General features: G+C 41.7%; 1 protein-coding gene and 1 non-coding gene across 3 annotated transcripts in view; both read right to left on the bottom strand.

Moving 5' to 3' along the window:
* KANK1 (KN motif and ankyrin repeat domains 1) overlaps positions 1-24,694 on the bottom strand; it is a 187,788-nt gene extending 163,094 nt beyond the window's left edge. For both annotated transcript variants that reach the window (XM_033122896.1, XM_033122895.1), the window contains exons 1-2: positions 24,654-24,694; positions 9,801-9,890 (exon numbers count right to left, since the gene is read on the bottom strand). The gene's annotated coding sequence lies outside the window, so the exon portion shown is untranslated. The remainder of the gene's footprint in view (positions 1-9,800; positions 9,891-24,653) is intronic.
* TRNAI-AAU (transfer RNA isoleucine (anticodon AAU)) lies at positions 11,554-11,627 on the bottom strand. Its single transcript has one exon. It is a non-coding gene; the product is annotated as a tRNA-Ile (tRNA).
* Positions 24,695-27,073: the final 2,379 nt, after the last annotated feature.

Below are 27,073 nucleotides of genomic sequence, written 5' to 3' on the forward strand. Positions count from 1 at the left end.
TTAAAAATGGTTCAAATGGAACCACCAACAAAAAACTTTCACTAACATTCAAGTAAATGCTTCTTTTTTGAAACCTCTCACAAAGGGACATGAGGCCACAGCACCTTTTAGAACGAATCACTGAAAGATCTCAGGCCCATTCTAGGCACGACAGGGGAGACTTTAAACCCAAGTTTTAGGCCCAGAGCTGCTAAAAAGATGAATGCTCGAGTTAATTTTTAATCTGTATACACTGTATGTCTAAGTGGAGCCAAAGTCCCCTTACAGGCTTCTGAGGAGGGGACTGACCACAGGGGCTCACAGCAGCCCACCCATAATTTTAGTGTCCTGTTATGGACTGAGTATTTGTGCCCCCTGCCCCCCAAATTCATATGTTAAAGCCTTAACTCCCAGGGGGATGGTATCTGGAGGTGGGGCTTTCGGGAGGAAATGAGATTTAGGTGAAGTCAAGAGACGGAGTTCCCACGATGGGATTAGTGTCCTTATAAGTAGAGAAAAACAGCAGAACGCTGTGAGAACACTGCGAGAAGGCAGACTTTGCAAGCCCGAAGCAGGCTCTCACAGAATCCAACCATGTGGCGCCTTCATCTTGGCTTTCCCAGCCTCCAGACTGGGAGAAATAAATGTCTGTTGTTTAAGGCACCCAGCCTGTGGTATTGTATAGCAGTCCGACCTAAGACAAATCTGCTCCAAATTATTAACCTGTGCTTGCACTTATATTGAATTAACGGTTTAAATTCATCACCATTGGGAGAAAAACAGTTTTCAAAATGACTCATTCACGAGCATGCATTTTAGGCACCACAGCTCAGGTGGGCATCTAGACACATTCTTTCTTGGCGTCACAATATAATATGGCAACAGTCTGGCTCACACAGAGACACACACAGAAGTGGCAACTGTTTTTTCCACTTTATGGGCTATTTCAGAGGAACGCTGAGGAGATGCCAAAGGGCTGTCATGGTTCAGAATAAAATGGTCTGTGGTTCACTGCAGCTTCTTTTTTCATTGCAGACAAATAAAGTCTTTTCACTGAAAGAAAAAATCCATGCTACTGCACTCCAGTTGACTACTGATGCTACATTTTTACCACCTCAGAATGAACTAAGAGTTGTATGTCAAGAGACGCAGTCGTCACAATCAAGTATCATCATCCAACTCTCAAACTTGAGTTTTGCTTTGCAATTATTGACCTATTCAATCATTTTTTTCCTCCTGCAAGGCTAAATATTCTGATGTGCAAGCCAATCTTGATCCCAAAGTAAATAATTAAGTACTTCTTATCCCAGTTTTGGTGTCTTGTTCCTCCTCCCTCACGGGGGGGGGAAAAATAGTAAACCTTGAGTTAGAAAACTCTGACCTGTACCAACCTAGGCCAGTGTATTTCTTTTGAATTACATAAAATTCTGATTAGTTTCCTTTAAATTTTCAATAATTCATTTTAAAAATTGTATCTTTACATTTTTTAAATTAAAGTTTATTGAGGTGACAATTATTAGTAAAGTTGCATAGATTTCTGGTGTACAATTCTGTAACACATCATCTATAGGTCATATTGTGTGTTCACCACCTGGAGTCTGTTCTCCTTCCATCACCATATATTTGATCCCCTTTACCCTCATCTACCACCCCCCTCTACCCTAAATAATTCATTTTAAAATGACACTGCAAAATTGGTGGTTAACATCAATAACAACAGTAAAATACAATAAAAATTAAAACGTAATCCTCCCTAATACAAAAACTACACTAGAAAAACCTTACCAATTAGAATACTGTTACAATTAAAACATGAATAATTAGGCAGATCAATAGAACAGAAAAGTCAAGAAATGGACACACAAGCATGTGTGATTTGATATATAATAAAAGTGGAGTTTCCAAAGGAGATACATGGATTATTAAATAAATGATTGGGAAAACCAGCAGCCATCTGAAAAAAAGTAAATTGAGATCCCTACTTACCAAAATAAATTCAAGATGGATTAATAATTTAAATATAAAAACTGAAACCAAAGAAATACCAGAAGAAATTCTGGACAATTAAAAAATAAATAAGCAGCTGATAAATTCATCTGCAAGGAGAAATACAACATAATCCAAGTCAAAAGATGAACAATAAACGGGGAACAACTCCAATTCTTATAAATAGAGCTTAGATCCCTTCTACATACAGTGACACAACTTGGTAGTAATAGTCTAATAACAAAGGATAGAACAGTTCGCAGAAAAGCTCTTACATATTCATGAAAAGATGTTCAACTCCTATGAGAAATGCAAATTAAAACCACATGAGATACCATTTTCACTTATCAGATTGGCAAAGATTAAGAAGTTTCGTAATATCCCATGCTGGCAAGGACGTAGACTAACAGGTACTTTTGTACCTTGATGGTGAGAGTATATATATTACCACAGCTTCATGGAAGATAATCTGGGGCACTATCCATTACAAGCACAAATGCATCTAGCTTTTCACCTGGTAAGTCTATATTTAGAATTTTATCACGTGTGAGCAAAATAATGTATATACAAAGCACATGCTTTATAGCATTGCTGCAAATAGAAAAATCAATAGGAAACTGATTCAACAAAATATGGAGTATCTGTGGAAAAAAATACTATGTTGCTTTGTTTAAAACTATAAATATACACAAAAAAATATACCTGTACAGAGGAATCGTAAGACTCATAGTTACTTGAATAAAGCAAGATGCATAACAATATGTAAAGTCTGTTATTATTTGTGGTATTTTGAAGAGGGAGACAAATATATAAAAAATAAAATAAAAAGGGGGAGAATGACAATACACACACACTTTTTAAAATGTATGAAACAGAGTATCTCTGGAAAGAGGACCACCAATTACCTCTGACTATGGTAGCTAGCGGCAGGAATTGAGAGGCTTTTCATTTTACCTGTTTCTGTCTTTTAAATTCGAGCCATGTGTTACCCATGTGAAGATTATTTTTAATTCAGCAAAACATCTGTAAGTAAAGCTGAAGATATTTACCAGAGCAAAGAATAAAAATACAACACCTAGAAAACAGAAGATAAAAAGGAAGAAAATCAGAGGATTGCTCCAGAAGGACCAATATGTGAAAACAGGAATTCATGCAACAGAAAAAAGAAAAAGTTATCAAAGACAATTCAAGAAAATTTTCATTAACTGAAAAACGTAAGTTTCTAGATTGGGAAGGCAAATCTGTGTTCAGAAAAATAAATGAAAACAGATCAATCAGAACACTTGGGATAAAAAAAAAAAAGATCCTAAAAGCTTTTAAAGAGAAGAAGGGAAAATTTTAGATAGCAATCTTTTCAAAGTTCTGAGGAAAAGGATTTCCAACCTAGAATTGTATACTTAGCAAAACTATCTGGGAAGAAGGGGGGAGGGACATTTTAGACGTGCCAAATCTCAAAAAATATACCTCATACATAATGTTTCTCAGAAGCTGTCGGCCAATGCTCTCTACCAAGGTAAGTGAGCAAGAGAGGCCACTAGGAAAGAGAACGCCATGGGATCCAGGAAAGAGAAATGAAGGACATCTCTGGGATGATGGGGACACTTCAAAAGGCATACATACCTTCAGGAGGAATGGATCAAACGGATAACTACCTGAGGTTTTCAACATAAAGAGAAGAGGGTTAGGCTTCAATTTTGGGGTGAATCACTGAGAGGTACATCAAGCTAACAATTATTAACTCTGAGTGAGAACAAATTATATGAGGAAGGGAATATTCAAATTACATGACCCAGTTGTGAATTATTTTCATAGTCACAATAATGTAAACATATACTAATCAAATAAAACTATAATATTAAGAAATTTGAGGGGAAAAAAGTATTGGCATAAGTTACAAGATATAGTCTCATCTTCCATAGTATGAAGACAATAAACATCCAAATTTGGATTTTTAAAAATAAAAAATTAGAGTTATAAGCATGCTTTCTCAAAATAACTCCATTTTTACAGGTCTAAGCCAGTCAAATGTCAGCATTTTCTGATAGTTCAACAACATTAGACAAAAGATAAACAGCTTGTAAGTAGTTACCTCGCAGGGGAAGGAATCAGAGTGGGAGAGGTGGGGCCAAGAGCTACTGTTTTCATTTACAAATGTGGTACAAATTGACTTTTTAAAGTACACAAACACAAACACATAAAACATTGTTAAAAGTTTTCATAGAGTTGATATTCACGGTTTTTCACACCTGACACCGTGAATGATGGGCTAATTGCACTGCATAAGAATAAAAGCCATATTTCAAATAACATCTAAGAACAGTCTATGGTTTTTAGGCCAATTGCTGCTAACCCGTGTGTTAGGAGAAATGCCTCAGACACAATGCCCGGATGATCCCATTCCTCGAAGAGTGAAGGATTTTTCAGATTTTTCTCATGAACTTGGTCATTTTCATAATTTTCAAAGGACTAAAATCACAAAATAAAACCAGAATTCCCAGTACTTTCGTGTTTTCTAACACTTAATTCTTGTGAGAGGTGGAGTTAGGGATTTGTGTGGGTTTGTATGTAGAACTTAATTAAAAGCAACAGCAATAGGAAACTGAACTAATCTGTAAAACCCAATGGCTTTCAGATCAATGGTAATCAGATTTCAAAACAAACTAAAACGACTGATCCTTCAGATGGCAAATCCAATTTGTTAAAAACTAGTTGTGCAGTTTCTAAGGAGTCATTCTGAAACCCCCAAGTCCAGTTCTAATGGATGAGCAGCCGCCACAGAAGTAGGGAAATTATCAGAACCCTTTGTTGTTTGCTCTCCTAGATCCCAGGGTCACATGCCTGAAGTAGAGTACCTCATTTACTAGGGACGTTAATTTGTATTTGGCCAACTCAGAAATATGAAATTCTAGAGATTTTTCTAAGCATCTATGTGACAGAATTTGCTAAAAATACCTGATTTCAAAAGAGAGTTCTCCACAAATGTCAAGCAAAATTGAAGTTCCAGGAAGATGTTTAAGACCATGGCTTTGGCTACCCCCTATGTACCCCCAAATGAAAAGCACACACTAAGACACCAGTCCTTATGTGTCCAGACTGAACACCCTATCATTAATTTAATCCTTTTGGGTTTTCGCCAATAATCCCTTTTATTGAACAGCTGCAAGAAATTCTTCCAAGGATATTCTGTCAGAAATTAGGGTCCTTGGGTTTCAGAAGCAAGAGTTTGGGATTGACAATAGTAGTTTACAAGTACATTAATATTTGTACAAGTATAGTTCAATCAAAGAAAAGCCTACAGAGAGAGAGCATATTGCTGTTTCAAAACACTGATCAAACCAGTAAATTGCACACTACCTGAAACAACCGTGCTGACCTGGCTGAAGCTCAAAAGAAAACCAACTGTAAGCTAAGTCAAACAAATCTCTTTAATAATCTACTTCTCCTTTGTAGAGTGGATTTGAATTCTTATACACTATTCATTCTCAAAGGTTACTTGAAGGGTCTGAAGAAAATGCACAGTTATTGTCAAAAAAATAAACAAAAGTAACTACAGAACAACTTTTCATCAAGTGAAGGATAGGGAGAGAGAACGGAGGGTAAGAGCTATATTAGTTTACTTACAAATGGAAGCAAAGAGTCACTCTCAGAATTGAGCATAAAACAGTTTCTGGCATCCGGGTCGCCAAAGCAGAAAAGGAAATATGAGTTATACAACTTCCACAACTGGGGGGAAAATAAAAAGTCCCTATTCATCAGCAATACAAATGTTTTCCTAACAGTGACTTGAAACATACACTTCCTCACATGGGGGATTCTGAAAGGCATAGTAAGTAAATCCTCATCAGCAGTTCATTCAACAACAAGTATCTATTACGTTAAGTGCCTTCTACCTTTCCAGGCTCTGTCCTAGGAGTTTAGCATATACTGGGAGTGCCAAACAAGTGTATACAGATGACTTGTACTCATCTTTTGTTATCGGTATATATTGAGTATTACAGTTTTAATATAGTTTTTTCCTTTCTTAAAATGTGTGTACATTTCTTTGGCACCCTCTGCATATCAGCTGACAAACAAGATAAAGATCCCAGGCCTGGGGATCCCAGCCCATATTCTACTAGAGTAGGTGGACAATTAACGATAAACACAATAGATGAATTACACACTATAGGTTGGTGCAAAAGTAATTGCAGTTGAAAAGGTTAAACATAAATGCAAAAACTACAGTTACTTTTGCACCAACCTAATATTATGCTATGGTATAAAAGAAAGAACAGGACTGGGTAAGGGAGACCAGGAGCGGTAGAAGGCAGATTGTAAGTCTGAGTAGATACCGTGTTTCCCCAAAAATAAGACCTAGCCGGACCATCAACTCTAATGCGCCTTTTGGAGCAAACATTAATATGAGACCCGGTCTTATTTTACTATAAGACCAGGCATAACATAACATAACATAACATAACATAACATAACATAACATAACATAACACCAGGTATAACATAATATAATATAAGACCGGGTCTTATATTAATTTTTGCTCCAAAAGATGCATTAGAGCTGATTGTCCGGCTAGGTCTTATTTTTGGGGAAACACGGTAGTCTAGGTACTGAGTAAGGACTCAGCATGAGCAGGCATGGAGACAAGAAGAGCGAAGAAGAGCACTGCAGGCAGAGGAAGCAGACAATGCAAAGGCCCTCAGGGGAAGCACACAGGCACCTTGGAGGAAGGGCAGGGAGGCCAAAGGAGAGAGGGAGAGGGGTGAGTACAGGACTAGAAGTTGGAGAGTAAACAAGGGACCAGGTCAAGGAGCCACGAAATTCACTGTAAAAACCTTTCCTCTTATGGAAACAGAGAGCCAACAGAGGGTTTGAGCAGAGAAGTGCCACCATCTGACTTCCGTTTTTAAAAGATCACTGTTGAGTGTGGACTGCAAGGGCAGAAGCAGGAAACCAGTTATGACAGCGTTTGCCTTCTGCCAGTTCAAGCCCACCCTCAGTCCTGGGCCTGGAGAGCAGACCCCATGGCACCCTGGGAGCCCTTCCCCATCAGCCATGGGCCCAGAAAGAGACTCCAGTCCTGAGTCTGAATACAAGGGACAGGGACCCGAGTCTCCCCCTTAGCATGCACATCTGCTTGTGAGCAATAAGGGAGACAATGAGAGCACAGAAAGGAGTGGTACCCAGTGCTCTCTCCCTCTCCCCCCACTCCCCTTCTCTCTCTCTCTCTCCAAGGTAGTTCATATAAGCAGGATCCTGTTAATAATTTGAAAGGCCGCAAGTAAGCATAATACTAGGGGTGCCAAAAAAATGTACACATATGATTTGTATTCATCTTTTTATTGAGTATTACAATTTTGAGTATTACAATTTTAATACAGTTTTTTTTCTTTCTTAACATGTGTATACGTTTTTTTTGGTACCCTCTGTATATGTATTTATATCCAAACTCATTCCAAAAAGGGCTTCAGACAACTTTCAAAGCTAGATGGAACTATATTTACATTAATTTTAAAAACAGAAAAACGTACTAAATTTAGAACAAGGGAAATATAATGGAATAGTAAATGAGGCCTAAATTAGTTAGCAAAAATGACTATCACGAAGTTCAACATGGTTGTTTAACAGTGGGATCTAAATTTGGCCAAAGCAACATGGAAATCACAATCTCTTATAAGATTCATACTGTTCAATCAATCAAATATTTTCTCAACAAATGTCCCAGCGTTGCTTGATATGGAGGCTTAGGGCAACTTTTCTTCAAAAAAGGGCAGCTGAGAGACACAGCAGGGGTGGAAAACTGTGAGTTTCTTGTGTCTGTTTCTTAAAAACTATTTCCCATCCCTCAATAATGTAAGCTGAGGACATAATACATATTATTTCAGTAGAAGAAATTAGAGGAAAAAGTAAGTATGGCATTTTAAGTATTCGATATTTTGATGGAACTATTGTGCAAAATCCTTTAGAATTTCATGAATGAACACTATTTCTCCAAAACAGGTTTTCATTCTTAGTTGGGGAAGTTGAAGCGCTTAGAAAGAACCCAGAGTGCATCATTCATCACCAATCGAGGGTTGGTCTACCTACTGAGAAAGTCAGTAAAGCAGAAACTTGAACATTCTCATAAAAATTACAGGACCTATCCAAGACTTCTGCCTAAACAGATAGTCCCCTTCATACAAAAGAGTGTGAAGGTGAACCTACGGAAATGGGCACGATTCCCCCCACCAGTACACCAAAAAAAGTTCTGAATCTCCTCAACATATAGATGGTGAATAACCAATCAAGGCAACGAAGGTCTATATCTCACAGTAAGAATACTTGCAATTTGCTATCTTTCTTTAAAGGATTCTGATTTTGTACTTTTTAAAGAAGAGAAAAATTTCCCAGTAAGGATATTAGCAACAGCTCAGCAATTTCACTTTTGAAAGAAAAATACCAGGGCATATTTACTAAGCCCTAATCAATTTTAGTTTTGCCAAAACCCCCCATCTCTACCCTTCCCTTGACAGCACCACCTGCCTTTTTGGCTACCAAGACCGTATTCATTCAGGCAATTAACTAAAAAAAAAAACAAAAACAAAAACCCAACAATGCCTAAATGAGATAGCAGCAATATATAGAAAATCAAGAAATAGGGTCGGCCCAGTGGCTCAGGTGGTTAGAGCTCCATGCTCCTAACTCCGAAGGCTGCCGGTTTGATTCCCACATGGGCCAGTGGGCTCTCAACCACAAGGTTGCCAGTTCAACTCCTGCAAGGGATGGTGGGCTGTGCCCCCTGCAACTGGACCTGGAGCTGAGCTGCACCCTCCACAACTAAGACTGAAAGGACAACAACTTGACTTGGAAAAAAGTCCTGGAAGTACACACTGTTCCCCAACAAAGTCCTGTTCCCCTTCCCCAATAAAATCTTTAAAAAAAAAAAAAAAAGAAAGAAAAGTCAAGAAAATAATAAGAGTAATTTCTTGATTAAAATACAGATCTAGACCTTTGAGAAACAATGAGTGGAAAGTCACCAAATTGTGGGTACGACTCTCCAGCATAACAGATTAACCAGTCCTATACGAAAATTAGACCCTGTTTTCCACATCTAGGCAGATTTCTGAAGCATAACCCTTTCAAAATAAAGATTTAATCAATTCTAAAAACTTTTTCTGCATCAGCATACAGTCCATTAATCCTCTTTGAATTAAATGTAGTTTTCCATTGTGGCAGATTTTGTTATTTCAATTATTTGCTGCCCTCCCCAAAACAGGATTTACCTCCCATTGTCATGTGACTTAGTATCTCCCGATGGAAGAATTAATTATACTTCCCTGCGCCATTGCTGGTAGGCTTAGCCACGTGACTTGCTTCAGCCAATTGAATGTGAGTGGACCTGACTGACATTCAAGCAGAAGCATTAAGAGCCATGAATGGATTGGTCATTTCCATTCTTCCCCTTTCTTACTCCCATGAGATTCTATCCCAGACTGGGTGCCTCACTCCGCTTGGATCTGGAGTAAAGAAGACCTTTGGAGCAGAGCCATAACTGTCATGTACAGTGAACAAGAAATTAAAATATATTGTTTTAAGCCCTTGAGCATCATTTAGTGTAAGCTGAGAAATGAAACCAACACCCCTTTTAAAAATGTTTTACTACTCAATGGGAAACTACATCCTTGTAGTACCCTGACGAAGGTAGATGGACATGTAGGTCTTACTCTCAGTGAATGCTTATACAAACCATCTCCATAATGAACATAATAAACTGAAAATAATATCTATATTTTTCTAATTCAACGTTTTGCCTTATACATATGTGCTTTAGGGGGGAGGGATGAAAATGTAAGGTACCGACCTTTAGAAGACCTTCCTGAGAACAGTGGCAGGTTCAAAGAAGGTAAGGGTCAACAGCTCACCCTTCCACAGGCACGTAATTAAGCTCTAACTGATGGGGAGATAAAACAAGAATCAAGGTTATAAACTTAATTGGTGCACCAGTCTCCCCGCAAAACAAGGAAATGTGACTGCCTGGGATTTTATGGGATGCAGAAATCATTGCCAAAAAAGTCTAGATTAATTTTAGCTTTTTGGTATTAGTCCCTGCCTGGAAATCTACTAATATAAGATCTGATGATACAAATAGTGTTTCAAATGATCGATTGAAACAGAACTTGATGAAAATTACTAGAACTCTCGATTTTTTTTTTCTAGAAGCCAAAGGAAAACAATGTCTAGTAAAAGACTCCTCTCACAGCTACTCTGATGGAAATATACATGAATTTATTGAAAAACTTAATTTCTAAAGGAAAAACATTCAAGACCATGTCTGGCAAATTTGTGATGAGCTTTTGGCGAGCTGGCAGTCCAGAGAAACTCAGAGCAACTTATCAGGACTAACCTGACAGGTTGTCATTTCCAGAGGCTGTGGTGTGTGTCTGTTTTAATTGGAAGGGAACAAATGGAAGAAAAAAAAAAAAAGGTACAGGGAGAAGGTGCCTAGTGAAAAGGTCACGGGCAAAGCTAACAAATCAGATAAAGGCATAATCCAAGTCAAGGTTTACAGATCATGTAAATTTTAAATCTACAGTTTACCCAAGAGACTGGGAGATAGAGAATGCGATACTCTGCCTTGAAATGTCCTGAATCTGGGGGCCCATGGTTCTCTCTACCAGGATTAGCAAGCCCATAATAGATATCAGAAAGGCTTTTTGCACTGGGAAATTCAAATCAAGTTAGGAACAGTATTTCCTATAATTTGATACAAAGTTATACCCAGAAGGTGTCAATTGTCATGAATTTGGGAAATTACGCCATAATCTCAAAATGGTACAAGATAGCAATAGTCTTGCCTCTGCAAGACTAGTTTGTAGTGGATGTTGGTAAAACCAGAGCTCAGGGAAACTTCGCAAGTTGCTTGTGGTATCTGTTTGGAAGCAGACACGAAAGCCTGATTTTGTTGGGAGGGAACAAAGAATTTCCTGGGGACTTTTCCCCCTGCTCGAAATAATGGCTGGAAAAAAAAGAAAAATGGGAAGAAGCAGACGTTCAGCAGGAGAACATGTGGTAGGATGGCAACCACTTCCTTCCCACACGTTTCCCTTTCTAGAAAAATCCACCCATCCTTAGCCTTGGCTGCTCTGTTTCCTACATGATCCCAGCCTCTCTGGCCATTGCTCACTTGACCACAGAGGGAAAAAGGAAGCATACACTAAGCCAATCAGGAGGGAGAGCGAGAGGGCTAGAGAGCGGGAACGATGAGGTATAAAAAAGAGTTAGGCTTGAAATGGGAGGTCATGAAAAGCAAGGGCTGAGCTGCCATTTTCTACCACCTGCGAGCTGAAGCAGAGAAAGGTGGTCCATAGAGAAAAGCTAAGGAACGGTGCAAATGCCGGAGAGAAGATACCACGAGTGCCCACAAAGAAATCATACTCATAACTTCAGGTCCTAACTCCCCAATTCCCAGGAGGACTGGCTAAGCTCCGAGCTCTTGGGTATCACTGTGTTTCAATGAGTTTCTCTTTTTTTACAGCCAATAAGTCTTATTGGTTTATTTTAAATTTGGGGGGTTTTGTTTGTTTGTTTGTTTTTCAGGAGGGCGCAGCTCACAGTGGCCTATGCGGGGATCGAACCAGCAACCTTGGTGTTATTAGCACCATGCTCTAACCAACTGAGCTAACCAGCCACCCCAAATTTGGGTTTATTTTTAAATGCTTGATCTTAAAAATCTTTTTAAATTAAAGAATAACATACAAACAGTAAAATACAAATATCTTAAATATGTATCATGATGAATTCTTACAAGGAACACATCCACGTCATCAGCCACTAGATCAAAGACAGAGGACATCACCTGGATCCCAGAGGCCCAGGAGGCCCCATCCCAGTCAATACAGCCCTTGTACCGCCCCCTGCCCTAGTCTGTCACCATCAATTATTTTTTGTCTCTTTTGGAGCTTCATAAATGAAATCATATAATAGGGACTCTTGTTTCTGACTGCTTTTACTCAATATAATAGCCGAGACAAGTCACGTTCTGTGTAGCAGTCATTTGTTCTGTTTTTTATTGCTGTGTAGTATTTCATTGCATAACCGTATCCACAATTTACCCATTCACAGATATTCGGATTGTTTCTATTGTGTTTCTAGTATTCCATTATCAACATTCTCATAAATGCTTCTGGTGCACATATCCCCTCATTCCTGTTGGGCACGTCTAGTGTCTAGAAGTGTAACTACTGAACCACACGATATGCATTTGTTCAGCTTTATAAATAAGTCCAAATAGCTTTCCAAAGTGGTTATATCAATTTACACTTCCACTAACAATGTATGAGAGTTTGAGCTTTCTGTATCTTCAGCAATATTTGGGTATCAGGGTGTTTTTAAATTTTATTTTAGCCATTTGAGTGAGTGCATTTTGGTATTTTATAGCAGTTTTAATTTGCTTTTTCGTGATGTCTGATATTGAATACCCTTTTTCTCTCTTTTAAAATTAGGCTATTTTTCTTATTTGTTTGTAGCTGTTCTTTACATATTCTGGACAAGTTGCTTGGTGGATATATGGACGACAAATATCTTCTACTTTGTGATTTGCCTTTTCACCCTTAATTTGTAGTGCTGAATGAAAGTTGTTCATTTTAATGAACGTGAAAACAGGCAAAATAACCCATGTTGCTGTGAGACATAGGCGGAATCCTCTAGGCCCATCCAGCCACTGATTTAAAGGAACGTTAAATTGTTAACGTGTTAACTGTACGGACCTGTTAAATTGTTAACTTGTTAACTGTACGAATCTGGCCTTTGCACAGGCCCTGGGCTATAAATACAATGTTACCATCCTCACTTCCCCAAAGCTTCAGACACAAGAATCACCAACTTAACCAGTAGTGCCCCTATAGTTTATCAAGTCTATGTATGCATTGTGCCCTGGAAACATTGTTATAAATGGTGAATGGTTTGTACCGCCAGCCCATAAAAGTCCCACAGCGTGCTTCCAGCACAGCTCAGCATAACCAGCAGCCCGGTGGAGTATTTCCCAGAAGAGATACTCAAAGTACCAACTGGGCTCCCAGAGACAAATACACAACCTCAACAACTTCCCAGCAACTGCCATTATCTTAAACAACCAGTGAAAGTTTTCTTGGCCTGAGGCAGCAGGAGGAGCAACAAGCTTCTCAAGTGACCAGATTTGCACAACGCTCCTGCAAGGCTCACACTTCCCATCGACCATCTCAGCTCTCCTCTGTGCACGCTTCCCTTGTCGCCGTGTTACAGGCAGAGACAGATCACTGTGCTCTTACACAGCTTACAGAGAAGGGCGAACGATGGTGCCATTTCATGGAGTTGGGGTTTCCCCCTGGACCCACGTCCCTAAGTCTGCCTTTGCCCTTGTACTTGCTCCAGGGTTCTCCTTCCATCCCCTGTGCGCTGCCTGAGATCACAGCCCTTTCTCCGCTCCTCTGGCCATAAGCAAACAAGACATCTCTTTTAAGATTTTTTCCCCAGGGAGTTTTATAGTCAGGAAATACTATATCCTGGGTGATCCTTCCTTTATCTTCCCTCGGGACTCCTCCCCTCCTGTCCCTCCAAACCGAGACACACTTAAACACAACAGCATCACGATATTGTTTCTTTTCAGACAAACAGAGGCAAAGGAAACACATGCCTGGCAGGAAGCAGCAGAGTTGAGATTCTAGACAGAGCACAGAACGTGACCGGCGCCTTATATTGAACCTCAGCCCTTCAATACGACCTGATCAAAAATAAAGGTAAAAAACGGGGAAGAAATGGAAAGAAAGAAATGCTCTGGGTCCCTGAGGGGCAGGGAGAGAAAAGGAGACGTTCAGGATGAAGCGTGGATTCAGCACCCCCCACCCAGCCTGGGACCCAAGCTTAAACACAGACATCACCTGTGAGTGACAGCTGTCAGTCAGGACTCTAACGAGGGAAACAGGTGCGCACAGTTGTTTGGTCAAATTGGGTATGAGGCCAGAGGTTCACAGCACTTTTTTCTTTGAAAGAAAATGATCCATAAACCATAAACTACATAAGCTTTAAGCCCCTTAAGCAATATTTCCTCCTTTTGCTAGCAAACGGGGGACAGGGCAGGAAAGAGTGACAGTTTGTTCCATTGTACTAAAGCAAATACTTGGTCGATTCATTCTGGGCTGGCTAAGAGTCCTCAAGGTCTTCTTACTCATTCTTGACTTCAAGAGGTGAACCGTTGGCACACCCTTCCCAAGTACGAGTAGGAAAGATCCCAGACACAGTGGCACTCTGTTTGGAGTGAGAGACCCTTTGGTTTTCTGGAAGGTGTGAAAAAGCTATATAAATACATGGGATTCCACAGAAGGCAAACAAAAGCCTTCCAATTAGCTTTTCCTGGTTTCCCATTGAGTATCCAAATAGTAGCCTTTTGTTTCCCTAAGGTTGGCTAAAATAAACCTGAAAAACAAAAAGAAGCAGTTCTCTTCCTCTATCAGCCTAAAAATTAAAACTCTCTTGAAAAAAAAGGAGTCCACTGAATTTGGGGAGGCTAACGTACAGCAGCCCCTTGACTCTAAGTTCACACACACACACACACACACACACACACACACAAACCAGAAGGGGTGTGTGTGGAGAGGACTGATAGAGAACAAACACCAGACTCAGTCGGATACATCGCTTGCAGGTGGGCTCCAATCTTGGTAGGACAAATCCTCCTATAACCAATGTATTGACATTGTAGCTGATGGCAGCCCGGCATTCCTGAGCATGAGGGGCTAGGTTACCATGTGGCCAGCTCCTAACCCCCTAAGATAATGGATGAATCAGTACCTTCATGCAGATCTGGCAGCCTCAGTATGCTACTGATGCGACTATGTATATCCATTCAACAAGTCCCTTTGAACGGGAAGCTGCACCTAGTCCCTGCCTCCCACCTGGCCACTCCATACAAAGCCTCTGCTATTCCTCAGCCAGTGCCCCTGGGGCCTCCGCCCCACGTGCTGCCATTCCCAGCACTGCCAACAATTCTCAGATCCCACTCTAGACCACAACTGCTCCCCTTCCTCCTCCTACTCCCAACACAAATATAGCGGAGCACAAGTTCATACGACTTCACTAATGCAATAACCATGAAGTCCCTCACCCTGAAAAAAGAAAAAAAAACAGTTTTAAATGTACAAAACTTTCACAGCAGTAAACTATTTGAATTGCCTCTCCCAGTGGGTACTGAAACCCTGCCAGGGCTAAGAACCATTGAGTTGTAGTAAATAAACTTCAATCATTTCTCTCCCAACCTCCTCTCCTTGATAGGGATTCAGCAAACTCTCCTCCCACTCCTGAATTATAACTCTGAAAGGAGATCAAAGTGTGGTGTCTCTGGAGGCAGAGAAATCTTATTCTGCCCTCAAGGTCAGAAGCCTGGAGTCTCCAAAGATTCTTTAGGTTATGCCACCCAGGATTTAATCTCGTCACCAAGAGGCCACACAGTATCCACAAATGCTTGAAGGTATTTAAGACCACAGTGTCTACCCCTTGATCAGCAATACCCCTAACATTTAAGGGAAGATGGAACATACACACTGGACCAGTACAAAGCTAGGTTGCATTCTTAAAGAGGCATGCAACCTTTAAAAAGAAAAAATTGGGAAGATAAAAGAAGTGCCCTAAATAGAAGCTAAAGGATGAAATTTCAAAAGGCCAACAGGAAATAAAACAAACTTAACACCCAAATCATATGATAAGTTGCATAAAAACTACTCATTTCATTCTCTAAGAAATGGCAAAAACTTTTAGCACTGCCTCTGAAGCTACAATGTCCCACTTACCCCTGTGTTGACAACCACCTTTCCTTTTTTCCTTTAAAAATTTTACACCAAGAGCTCAATTTTTTTTTTCTTTTTTTACATTTTCACATGGAAATTTAATTCCTGGCCAACTACAGAGTATGACTAAGCCAAATTCCCCTATACAAATGTCACACTGAATGGCAAAAATCAATTGATTGATTTAACAAATTAGAAAAGTTGAAAGAGTAAGACAGCATGAGCAAACTTCCGTCTTCAAATATACTGAATACCTTAATTCTCAGAACCAGTAGAACTTATTCATAAACTCCTGTTCTTTAAACTTTTATTAACTCTTGAGATGTATCTCCCACCAAATTAAAAGAAAAAAATCCCATAAGAAATGAATTTTACAGCACGGAGAAAGAGAAAAGCTGTATCACTTTGAAAACTGCTATCAAGTCTCTAGATGAATACTTTCACTGGCCTACCTTTTCTATTTCACTGTGCTACAAAATAAAAAAGAGTATCAGCACTTTCTGAGGTGCTCATCTTCATTAGTCTGGATAATTCAATAAATCACATTTACCCGAGTGGCTAAAATATGACAACAGATAATAACAAGTATTGGCTAGAATGTGTAGCGATTCGAACTCACACAACACTGTTGAGAATAAAAATTGATAAAACCTCTGTGGCAGTTTCTACTGCAGCTGAACCGTGTGGCCCAATGATTCCATTTTCAGATACATACCAAATGTACATAATACACCAGAAAACATGCACAAACGTGTTCCTGACAGCACTGTTCACATTGGTCCAAAACTGGAAAGAACTCAATGTACATCTCCAGTAGGATGGATAAACAGTGGTACATTCACACAATAAAGCAATGAAAACGAACCACAGCCACATAAAACAACATGGGCCAATCCTACAAACATAACCTGAAGAGAAGCCAGACACAAACGAGTACACAAACCAGTACAAGTAACCTCTGACATTAGAAGGCTATCCTTTGGGTGAGAGTTGTTGAGTGGAACAGGACATGATGCAAAGAGAATCAGCGTGGGTCTATGGCTCTGTTTTGGGGAAGGGTCATGAGGAAGTTATTTGGCTGAAAAGCGAGTCACAGCACCACATAATAGGCACAATCCCAGCCCCTCAAAAGGGCTACTCTTAAGCAGTTTTTTTTTCTCTTTTTAATGGGAAAGAGCAGCTCTATTGAGAAGAATATGGGGGGGGGGGGAGAGAGAGAGATAGAGAGAGAGAGAGAGAGAGAGGGAGAGAGAAGGGAGGTAAAATATGGACTAATTCAAGCTTGATTTCTATTTTTGCTCTAATTGTTTTTTCATGTTTTCCCCAAGGTTACAGAATGAACCAGTCAGAAGTACCAACAGAAATCTGAACAAATTTAACCAAAAATGTAATGTAAACATGAAAATTTTACATTCTTTGCCTCTAATCAAGCCAAAAGTTATATGAAATAAATATCAAAAGGGGTTTTATCTGCAATACACAATAAACGTAAACCGACAAGAATAGAGGTTCTTGTGTGCTTCTCAGGGGATGAGATAATTATAAAAAGGGATTAGTATGTCTTCTGAGAGTTAAACTAAGCCCCATCGCTCAATTCCATTAACTAAATGAATTAAAAAAAAAAAAAAAACAACCTTCCAACAGAGCTATAGGCTTCCTGACACTGTTTGAAATCTATAACCGTTTCCAATCAACTGATTGCTTCTGTAATGAACAAACCACGAGAATATTTATTTCTGACAGATTATCTGTTTTAAGCTTCTTCATCAGTGAGAATATCATTTGCTTCCAGCATCCATACTTTAAAATGCAAAGCTCAAGGAAGGATAAGACAAACAAGTATCTGAGTTTAAAAGCCAAAGAGAAAATAAAAACTGTTGGATTAAGTCACTAGCGATGCTCAGGCCGAGGACACGCTCCCATCGTGGCTGGAATGTTTTACTAAGAGCCTCGTCAGGCTTCCGCTATTCACGACAGTTCTGCTGCTCTCCTTCAGTGCCCCTCCCAAACACACATGTACACAGCACAACAAACCTGGGTTTTCCAACTCTTCCTGGCTGCCTCAAGTAAGAAATGCTATTTAAAATTATAAACGTAACTGGAAAAAGAGAACTAAAAATCATAGGATTAGGTAAGAAATATTACGAGGCAGAGGGTAGAGAAAGAGAAGAGGGGTGGGAGGTAATGTTAAGTCCCCCTTCTTCCTTAGCAGGGTGTTAATAGCTACTGTCCAACTTGTGAAATCAAGTATAGTCTGTGGCTGTTTAAAAAGAAGGCTGCAAATTCTTGGACACTCTTCCCATCATGTGGTAGGTCTATGCCCCCGCCTCTTGGTCTGAGCAGGCTTTGTGACTGCTCCAACCAATAGAACTTGGTAGAAGGGAAGTTATGTAACTTCTGAGGCTAGGTCATAAAAGGCCATGAAGCTTCCAACTGCTTCGGGCAAGGTGGTCACATCTTGAGTTCATGGCATGTGTCAACATGAAAGGTATTTTGGGATGAGATTAACATTTTAATCAGTGCACTTTAGGTAAAGCAGATTGCCCCCTCCGCAATGTGGGTGGGTCTCATCCAATCAGGTGAAGCCTGACTAGGACAAAAAGACAGGCCTCCCCAAGCAAGAATTCTCCAGCAGACTGCCTTTGGTCTGCACCTGCGCCCCTGGCTCTCCTGAGGCTGCAGGCCCACACGGCCGGTTTTGGACTTGCCAGGCTTTATACTCACGTGAGCCAACTCCTTATAACATAAAACTCTTTCTATAGACACATACACACCCCACTGGTTCTGTTTCTCTAAAGGACCCTGATGTATATGAGTGCAGTCCTGCACCACATAAGGATGTGTCAATCAACATCAGACAACGTATACAATGGTGGTCCCAAAAGATTATAATGGATCTGAGAAATTCCTATCACCTAGTGACATCGCAACCCTCAGAAAGGTGTAGCACAACACACTACTCACGTTTGTGGTGAGGCGGGTGCAAACAAACCTACTGTGCTGCTGATCGAATCAAAGTAGAGCACATACGATTATGTACAGTACATCATATTTGATGATGATAATAAATGACTACGTTCCTGATTCATACAGTATTTACTATGCTATACTTTTTACCGTTATTTTAGAGTGTACTCTTCCTACGCACTAAAAAAGTGAGCTGTAAAACAGTACGCCGGGTCACGTGAGCAGCAGCCTCACACACCTCGTGATTACTTTGTCTCTTGATTGTATCGTTTTCTCTTGTGCTTGATTTAATCTTGTGTCTTGGATAGTAACATGCTGTCCAGGTTAGCCTAGGAGCAACAGGCTGTATACCAGGCTATACTACGTAGGTTTGTGTAAGTGCACTCTTTGATGTTCGCACGATGATGAAATTGCCTAATGACGCATTTTTTAGAATGTATCCCCGTCGTTAAGTGAACATGACCGTACATGGAGGAAATCTGGGGGCCGTCTAGGTAGTCTATCTATCTTGGGCCACCACGGGGAAGTTACCATATGTGGGTGCTCTGATCGACAGTCACCACTGAGCCCAGACTTCCGGCCTTCCCCTGCCAAGACATATGACACGGGAGCAAAGCTTTCTTGGCCCCTGCTGATCAGCCCATTCCCCAGCTGGGTACCACTGAGACATCATAAGGAGCAGAAGCACCAGCCAAGCCCTGCCTGAATCCCAGACCCACAGAATCCATAATACCATGAAATAATTGTGTAAGCCACTGTATTTTGAGGTAATTTGTTCAATGATAACCACCAAAAGAACTAAAATCATAAATAGGTTGTCAACAGTTAACACACCTAAGAAGAGACTGTACTCTAAGCTGGAATCAGAGCGGAGTGATGGGTTTTAGTTTTCATTTTAAGCCCTCCCCTCCTTTTTCTGCATTATTCTATGTGCAAATATAACTTCAGAAATTTAATAACACTGTATTTGCTGAGAGTAGAACTTACGTGTTCTCACACACACAAAATATATATATAGTGATGGATGTGCTAATTAACTAGATGAGAGGAATTTGATATATAAATGAAATCATCATAATGTATACTTTAAATATCTTACAATTTGGTCAATTATACCTCAATAAAGCTGGGGGAAAAATAAACTTTAAAAATAAAGAAACAACAAACATGTTTAGCACATACTGTGTATCAGGCAGTCTTCTAAGTATTCTATGTGTTTTAACTCATTTAATCCTCACAATAATTCCACGAGGGGGGGGTGCTTTTATTATGCTCATTGTACAGATGGGAAGTTGAGGCACAGAGAGGTTCAGTAACTGTACCAAAGGTCGCACAGCAAGCAGCAGAACCTAGATTCAAACTAGTCAATCTGAGTCCAGAGCTACATTTCCACAAAGATCACCAGGCTGGTTCAGCAGTCACGAGCCACTGGACAAAGGCACAATCTCAAATTGCCATTCACCTGCGTCTCCAAGCATGTGACTCACCACACCTATCGTGTGTCAAGCACTGCGGGGCTGCCTTGCTTCTTCAAAAGCTAGTGTCTAAACTGCAATGCCCTTTATTCTACTCTCCACCTGGACATATTTTTCAAGGCCTAACCTCCCTAAATATCACCCAAATCTCTCTACTCAGCATTAATTTCTTCATCCCCTACATTTCCAGCATGAGCCATTTGTATCACATATTTCCATCCTTCTGCCTCCTACTACAATTCTGTATCTTTATATCTCCACACTAGCTATGAACTCTGTGCTCTCAGTATTTTTTCTGCCTTTATATTAGTTTGCTTATTTTCAGTATCTTCCAGAAAAAGAGATGGTAAGGAAACACCATCATCCCCATTGTCCAGAGTGGCTTGTGCACCATTCATCGCTCCCCTTGAGATGGCTCAGTGGTCTCTTTTCTTCAAAGACACTTGCCCCCTAGCCAATTTCTAAAGAAAGACTCCCTAAAGCTCAGCTCAAGTCTTACTGTTTAGGGAAGCCAATCCTATCTAACCAGACAAGAAAGACCTCTTTTGACTCAGAACTCATACAAACACTCAATATCTGTTAAATGAACGAAACACTCCTTTGTCACTTAATGGTATGATCCTTCTTATATTCGCTAAAGCTCCTGTCTCGGTACCTTTGCAAAAGGAATCCTATGAAGAAAAATAGTTATGTGATTGGTAAGTGAGATTACAACAAAAGTTCCATTTACGCTATTTATCAAGAAGATATCAGGGTCAACTTCACCATTATTTTGAGAATTGTAATTTAAACCAGTGAGACACTTTTTCACAAATAACATATTAGCAATTTAAAGATTTTTTAAATCAATTCTGCACTAGATTCGTGGACAACTCAATACTGCGGTAGCAGTTTAACAATAAGCATCCAGCATCACCAAAAGGAAAGTCTCTAGTTTATGACATACTCCAAAAGAAGTGGAAAAAAACTATATGTACCAAGATGATCGCTGCAGCAATACATACTAGTAAAACTATAAAAATTAACACTGCTTGCCAGTGATGTGGGATTATTAAATAAAATATACCCATGGGATTGTGGACAGGTACAGGGATTAAAAAGTCATGGAGATTGGAGCAATATTAAGACTTAGTGTCAAGACATAAATAAAATACTAAATTGAACACTAGGATTATGACTCCATAAAAATAGGAACAGACATGGTAAAACACTGCAATTGAACACAACAGAAACGTCAGTCTGCTGAGACGGGACAATTATGGACCACCTTCTGTCCATTTGCCCAAATCTCTGTAGGTCTACTGCTTTTGCAATTTAAAGAAGGATAGGACAGAACTCTCACACACTGCTGGTAGAAATATAAACTATACAACTACTTTGGATTCTGTCTGGTAGCATTTTCTAAACTGAACACTAGTTTAGAACTCAGAAATTCTATTCCTGATTATTCATATGTACCCAACACAAATGTGTACTCCCACATGTGTATCAAGGCATGCACTAGAATATTCAAAGTCACACTGTTCACCATTGACAAAATTTGGAAACTACTCAAATTCCAATCAACCCTAGAATAGATAAACTGGGGTGTAATCACTCAATGGAATCCTAGCCAGCCACGACAATGACTGAACTACACCCACATGCACCAACACGGCTAAATCTCACAAGCAATAATGTTGAGAGAAAGAAGCCAGATATATTAAAAAAAAAAAAAATACATACTCTATGATGCCATGTAGACAGAGCATAAAAACAGGCAAAACTAATCTATGGTTGGATTGGAACAAGAGCATGAGGGGCCTTCTGTAATATGGCAGTATTCTGTTTCTTGATCTTGGTGCTAATTATAAATTTACGCTCACTTTGTGAAAATCTGACATACTGTATACTTAAGATTTGCATGTATGCTATAGTTCAATTTTTAAATTATTTTTTAAAATGACATAAGCCAAGCCACCCACACAAGAGGCATAAAATTTCCTGTAACATTTGAAACCAAGTTGGCTTCTTTATTTGATTGGAGAGCGGAAGAGAAGTGTGGCGGTTGTTGCGTAATTTACTTAGCTTCAACTCTGCTCACTAAAATGAGATTTTTAAAACATGCACAAATAATCCAGCAAATGCCTGAGTGAAGTATCTGTTAATTTTTCACTGAAACCCTTTTTGCTGCTTTTGCATCTGCTCATCCTACAGCTACTCCATTTTAACAGACCTCCCACAAACACTCCCCTTTCAGCTATTCTCCTTATCCCTCCCCAAATCCTTGAATTTCCTTCAACTATATCCCCTTTCCTAGCCTCCTCCTCTCTGGACTAGGGGGTTAATGCCTGAGCACCTCAGCTCACATGCCTATTTGTGGGCAGATGCTGATACTCACAAAAATGAACTAAGTCTCGAATGTATTGATTCTAGTAGCCTTTTGCCTGTGGTTTCGTTCTTTTGGGCCATTTTGGATGATTTAAAACTATTTTTAAATCTGCAATCCTTTTTTCCCCCTAACATCTCCCTCCCCCCAACACACACACACACACACACACACACACACACACACACACACAGGAACTACTTTTGCTGAAGCAGAACCTCAAGTAGACTGATTTGTGGGCCTGGCAAATCTAGAGCGCAGAAAGTGTCCCAAAGCACCCCTTTGCCCTTTGGGGATAAAATGCATTCCTAACTTGTGTATCTTTAAAGGGGGCAATTATTCTTCCACTGGGGGCTTCTCCTCCATCCTTAGACATTTTAATCTTGAGATAGGGCAGCCCACACTTCATTTTCCTTCCACTGCCACAGCGGCAGCACCTTTCCCCAAATCTATGAACTTTCCCCAAATCTATGAACGAAACCACAGGCAAAAGGCTACTAGAATCAATACATTCGAGACTTAGTTCAGTTTTGTGAGTATCAGCATCTGCCCACAAATAGGCATGTGAGCTGAGGTGCTCAGGCATTAACCCCCTAGTCCAGAAAGGACTGAAGTTAATAATCTGTTTTCTTCTTGAACCTCTCCCTTGGGAAAACTTCACCTTAAGATGAGGAAGTATTAGGTTGGGGAGGGGGAAACGGGGAGGGAGCGACTGCTAATGAGTATGGGCTTTGTTTTTGGAAAAAAATATCTGGAATGAGATAGTAGTGTGTAACTTTGGGAATATACTAAAACCACTGAACTGTACACTTTAAAGGGGTAAATTTATGGCATATTTATTATATCTCACCTTTTAAAATAAAAGGTGGGAGTGCCCAACTTTTTTAGAGAAAGTTGGGTGAAAGGAACAACTAGCAAGCAAAACGCTAAGTGCCACCGAAAACATCAAGTTGCATAAACTCATGAATCCAACATGAGAAAACAAGTCCTGATTTCAATCCAGCTCAGGGTAAGGGGAGGGCAAGACACCCCACAATTATCGATCTGCATGATTAACCTTCCTTATTCGTCTCAGTGCTCTCGTTCTGATATGTTTCATTAATTAATACAAGAGGAACCTCCGTGGAGACTATGTGCAGAGAGCGAGCGCTGGGGGACGCCACAGATTGTTTTTCATGCTAACTCGGCCCAAGCCCTCACCCCGGTGCCGCCGAGCTCTTGCTGACCTGCAGGACGCACCACGAGGAGTTGCCTCTGAAAGTCCCACCGGAACTCAGGTGGGGGGGGGATGAACGGTCAAGGGGAGGCATCTGCCCGGAAGGCAGAATTCCCTGCGTGTTTGCTAAGGGGCATGTAGAAGGGGCCGTTGAGGGACCAAATCCGCTTAAGGACGCTCGCACCCTCCTTCGACCTGACGCCGCGGATCCTCCAGAAGCCCACGCTGTGCCGATCCGGTTCGGCGGGGTCCGGAGGCCCAGAGCTCCCACACCCCTCCCCCACTTCCCGGACCCTCCAACCCTGGCCGGGGCCATCTCCGAGTCAGCTGAGGGCGACCCGAGGCCACCTGCCGCTTTGGGACAGAAGGATAAAGGGATCGACCGCCAGCCAGTCTGTCCTGTGGAACAGAGCAGAGAACTTCACCGGGACACGTCTCGAAGAGGGTCTCTCACCCCATCCCGTACTGAAAAAGGGCTCAGGGTCACCCGTCCCCTCCCGCCGCCCGGCCCGGCCCAGACTTTCCCGCTGCCCCGAGCCCAGCGCGCCGCGCTCCGGTCCACACGGGCCGAGCCCCGCCGCCACAGCCCGCGCCAAACCCAGGCAGCCGCAGAGTCCAAGCAACCTTTCGGACCCGGTCGATAGGCCCGCCCTGAGGCCGTCGGGGCAGCCCGGGCGAGCCGGCGTCCGCGGGGTGCCCTCCACCCTTGCCACTGCCGCCGTGCGCCCCCGGCGCGCGCCAAGTTTGCCTGGTCGGGCGCGGAGGCCCGCCCGCGAACTCCGCTGGGTGTGTGCAGGGAACGGTGGAGCCCCACACCCCCGCGCCCACCCCACGGGGAAAGGGGTGCAGCGTAGCCCCCGGCTCCACTCACCTCCAGGCGCACCGCCCAACCTGCCGCGCCCGGCCGATGGCTCAATGGCTCCGCCGGGCTCGGGACCTCGGCAGAGGGGCGGGGCAGAGGGGGCGGGGCCAGCCCGGCCTGCCAGCGCCAGAATTAAACCCCGAAACGCGCAGCATCCACCTGGGCCCTGCGGCCACCGCACAGGGGAAGAAATCGGGGGAGAACGGCAAGCCGCAGACGCAGGGAGGGAAACGACTGTGGCTGCGTCCCGGAGTGGGGCAGGAGGGAGCCCCAGGACGTTCCTGAGACCTCCGGGGACTCGGCTCTCCGCGGACCTTCTTTGTACCGCGGGCCGGCCGGCGGACAACCCCAGTGCGCCTGCGCGTGGCTCCAACCCCACCGTGCCCAAGAGGCACCTTCGCGCACCTCCGCCGCAGCACCCCTCCCGCGGGCCTCTGCACAGCCGGAACCTCCCACGTTTCTTCTGCCCACGTGTCTTTACTTTTTGCCCCCGAGGGAGGGAAAAAGCCCACCCCCCAGTGAAACTTGCGTCAGTTCAGATCTATTATCTCTGACCCGGAGGCGTCCCTGGACGGCGGAGGGTGGCACGTTGACACTCCGCCCAAGTGCCTTTTGACTGCCGCCTCCCTCCACTCCGCTAAGAATTTGCTCTGCGGCTGTGGGGTCGTTTTCTGATACCGGGTGAGAGGGGGACTCTGGAGAGTGCAGGGCTTTCGTTTCCTGCAGGTGCCTGGGTGGGACAGTTTCTGGGGTGGTCAGAAACCTCCCGCCGTTCCCTGGACCGGCATTGTATCCTCCGTGCGTTCTCTCCTGCTCGGCCTCAGGGCAGAGGAAATCCTCCGTGGAAAGGAGAGGATCCAGAGGGTGCAGAGGTTCGTGGGACTCCAAAGAAGACGCAGGGCCTGCCTCCGGAGCTGGGGACCTAGCTAGGACGTCAAACACTCAATTCAGAGCAATCTCACCAGATGCAACAGGGATTGAGTCTTCTTTCTAGTTGAGGATGGTTTGAATAAACTAGACAGGAGGACCAACTTTATGAAAACCAAGTAATTACCAAGATAAACAACATGCCAGCTCTCACTGATTTTCTTTGGGGAGGGGCTCCCCCTAGCTCTCCAGCATTGCACACACCCAGCAGGGCTTTACCCAAGTCACAATATTTTTGCAAGTAGGTTGAAGTGATGAGTCATCAAATCTCACGAGGTGAAATGCTGGCCTCTGAGGAAAAGAGCCTTGAAATCAGTGCTTCCCTACATTTTGGTGGCAAAGCACATCTGCAAATTTCTGAAACTGATGGCCCCTGCCTATTAAAAGGACAGGCAAAGGGCAGCTCAAAGGTTCTGAGGGCAGGAAATCTTAATTTTAGTCTAAGCTCCTTTGCCAGCTCACCGGGTGAGAGTTAGCAAACTCCTCCTGGGCCTCAGTTTCTTCGTCTGTAGAACAGGGTACATGGATTCAGTAAGTTGTCTCTAAAATCTCCTCAACCCCCAATTATCTATGAATTTATTGAAAAAAAAATACTTCTTCCCAAGGTGATGAGGGGTAAGGGAGAATCAGAGGCTCCCACATACACAAAGTATCCTGCACCCTTTATTTCTCCTTCCTTACATTTGGTAAGCACTTATTTAATAGGGCCTCAAAAGTAGGCAAACCTAATGAATTAAAAGTTTATGGCAGATTCTGAATTTTCAGTGGATTTATATTTTACAATTTCATTTTTAGTAATTTTTCTAGTGAGACACAATTCACCGATACAATACCATATAAGTTAATCTTTATACAAGTCAGTGACTTTGAATATATTCACAGTTATGTAACCATCACCACTATCATCATTCCGATTAAAAAAAACCCGTTATCACTATCATCCAATTAAAAAACCTGTTGCAGTCATTCCCCAGCACACCCACTCCCACTCTTACCTCCAGGCAACTACTAAGCTACTTTCTCTCTCTATGGATTTGCCTGTTCTGGACATTTCATAGAAATAGAAACACACAATATGTAGCCTTTGGGTCTGGCTTCTTAAATTTAACAAATTTAACATCCATGCTGTAGCAATATCAATCCTTCATTCCTTTTTATAGCCAAATAATTGTCCATTGTATGGATAATACCACATTTTGTTTATCCATTCATGCACTGATGGACATTTTGGATTTTTTCCACTTTTTGGCTCTTAAGAATAATGCTACTATGAATATTTATGTACAAGTTTTTGTGTAAACATGTTTTCAATTCTCTTGAATATATCTTCTTGGCTAAATACTAACTATAATTAACTTTTTGAGGAACAAACTTTTTCAAAGTGACTGTACTGTTTTACATTCCCGTTATGAGGGTTTTAATTTCTCCAAATCCTTGACAATTGTTGTTACTGTCATCTTTTGGAATATATATATATATATATATCCTAGTGGGTATGAAGT

Source organism: Rhinolophus ferrumequinum, chromosome 12 (genome assembly GCF_004115265.2).
Source record: "Rhinolophus ferrumequinum isolate MPI-CBG mRhiFer1 chromosome 12, mRhiFer1_v1.p, whole genome shotgun sequence".
Taxonomy (NCBI): Eukaryota; Metazoa; Chordata; class Mammalia; order Chiroptera; family Rhinolophidae; genus Rhinolophus; species Rhinolophus ferrumequinum.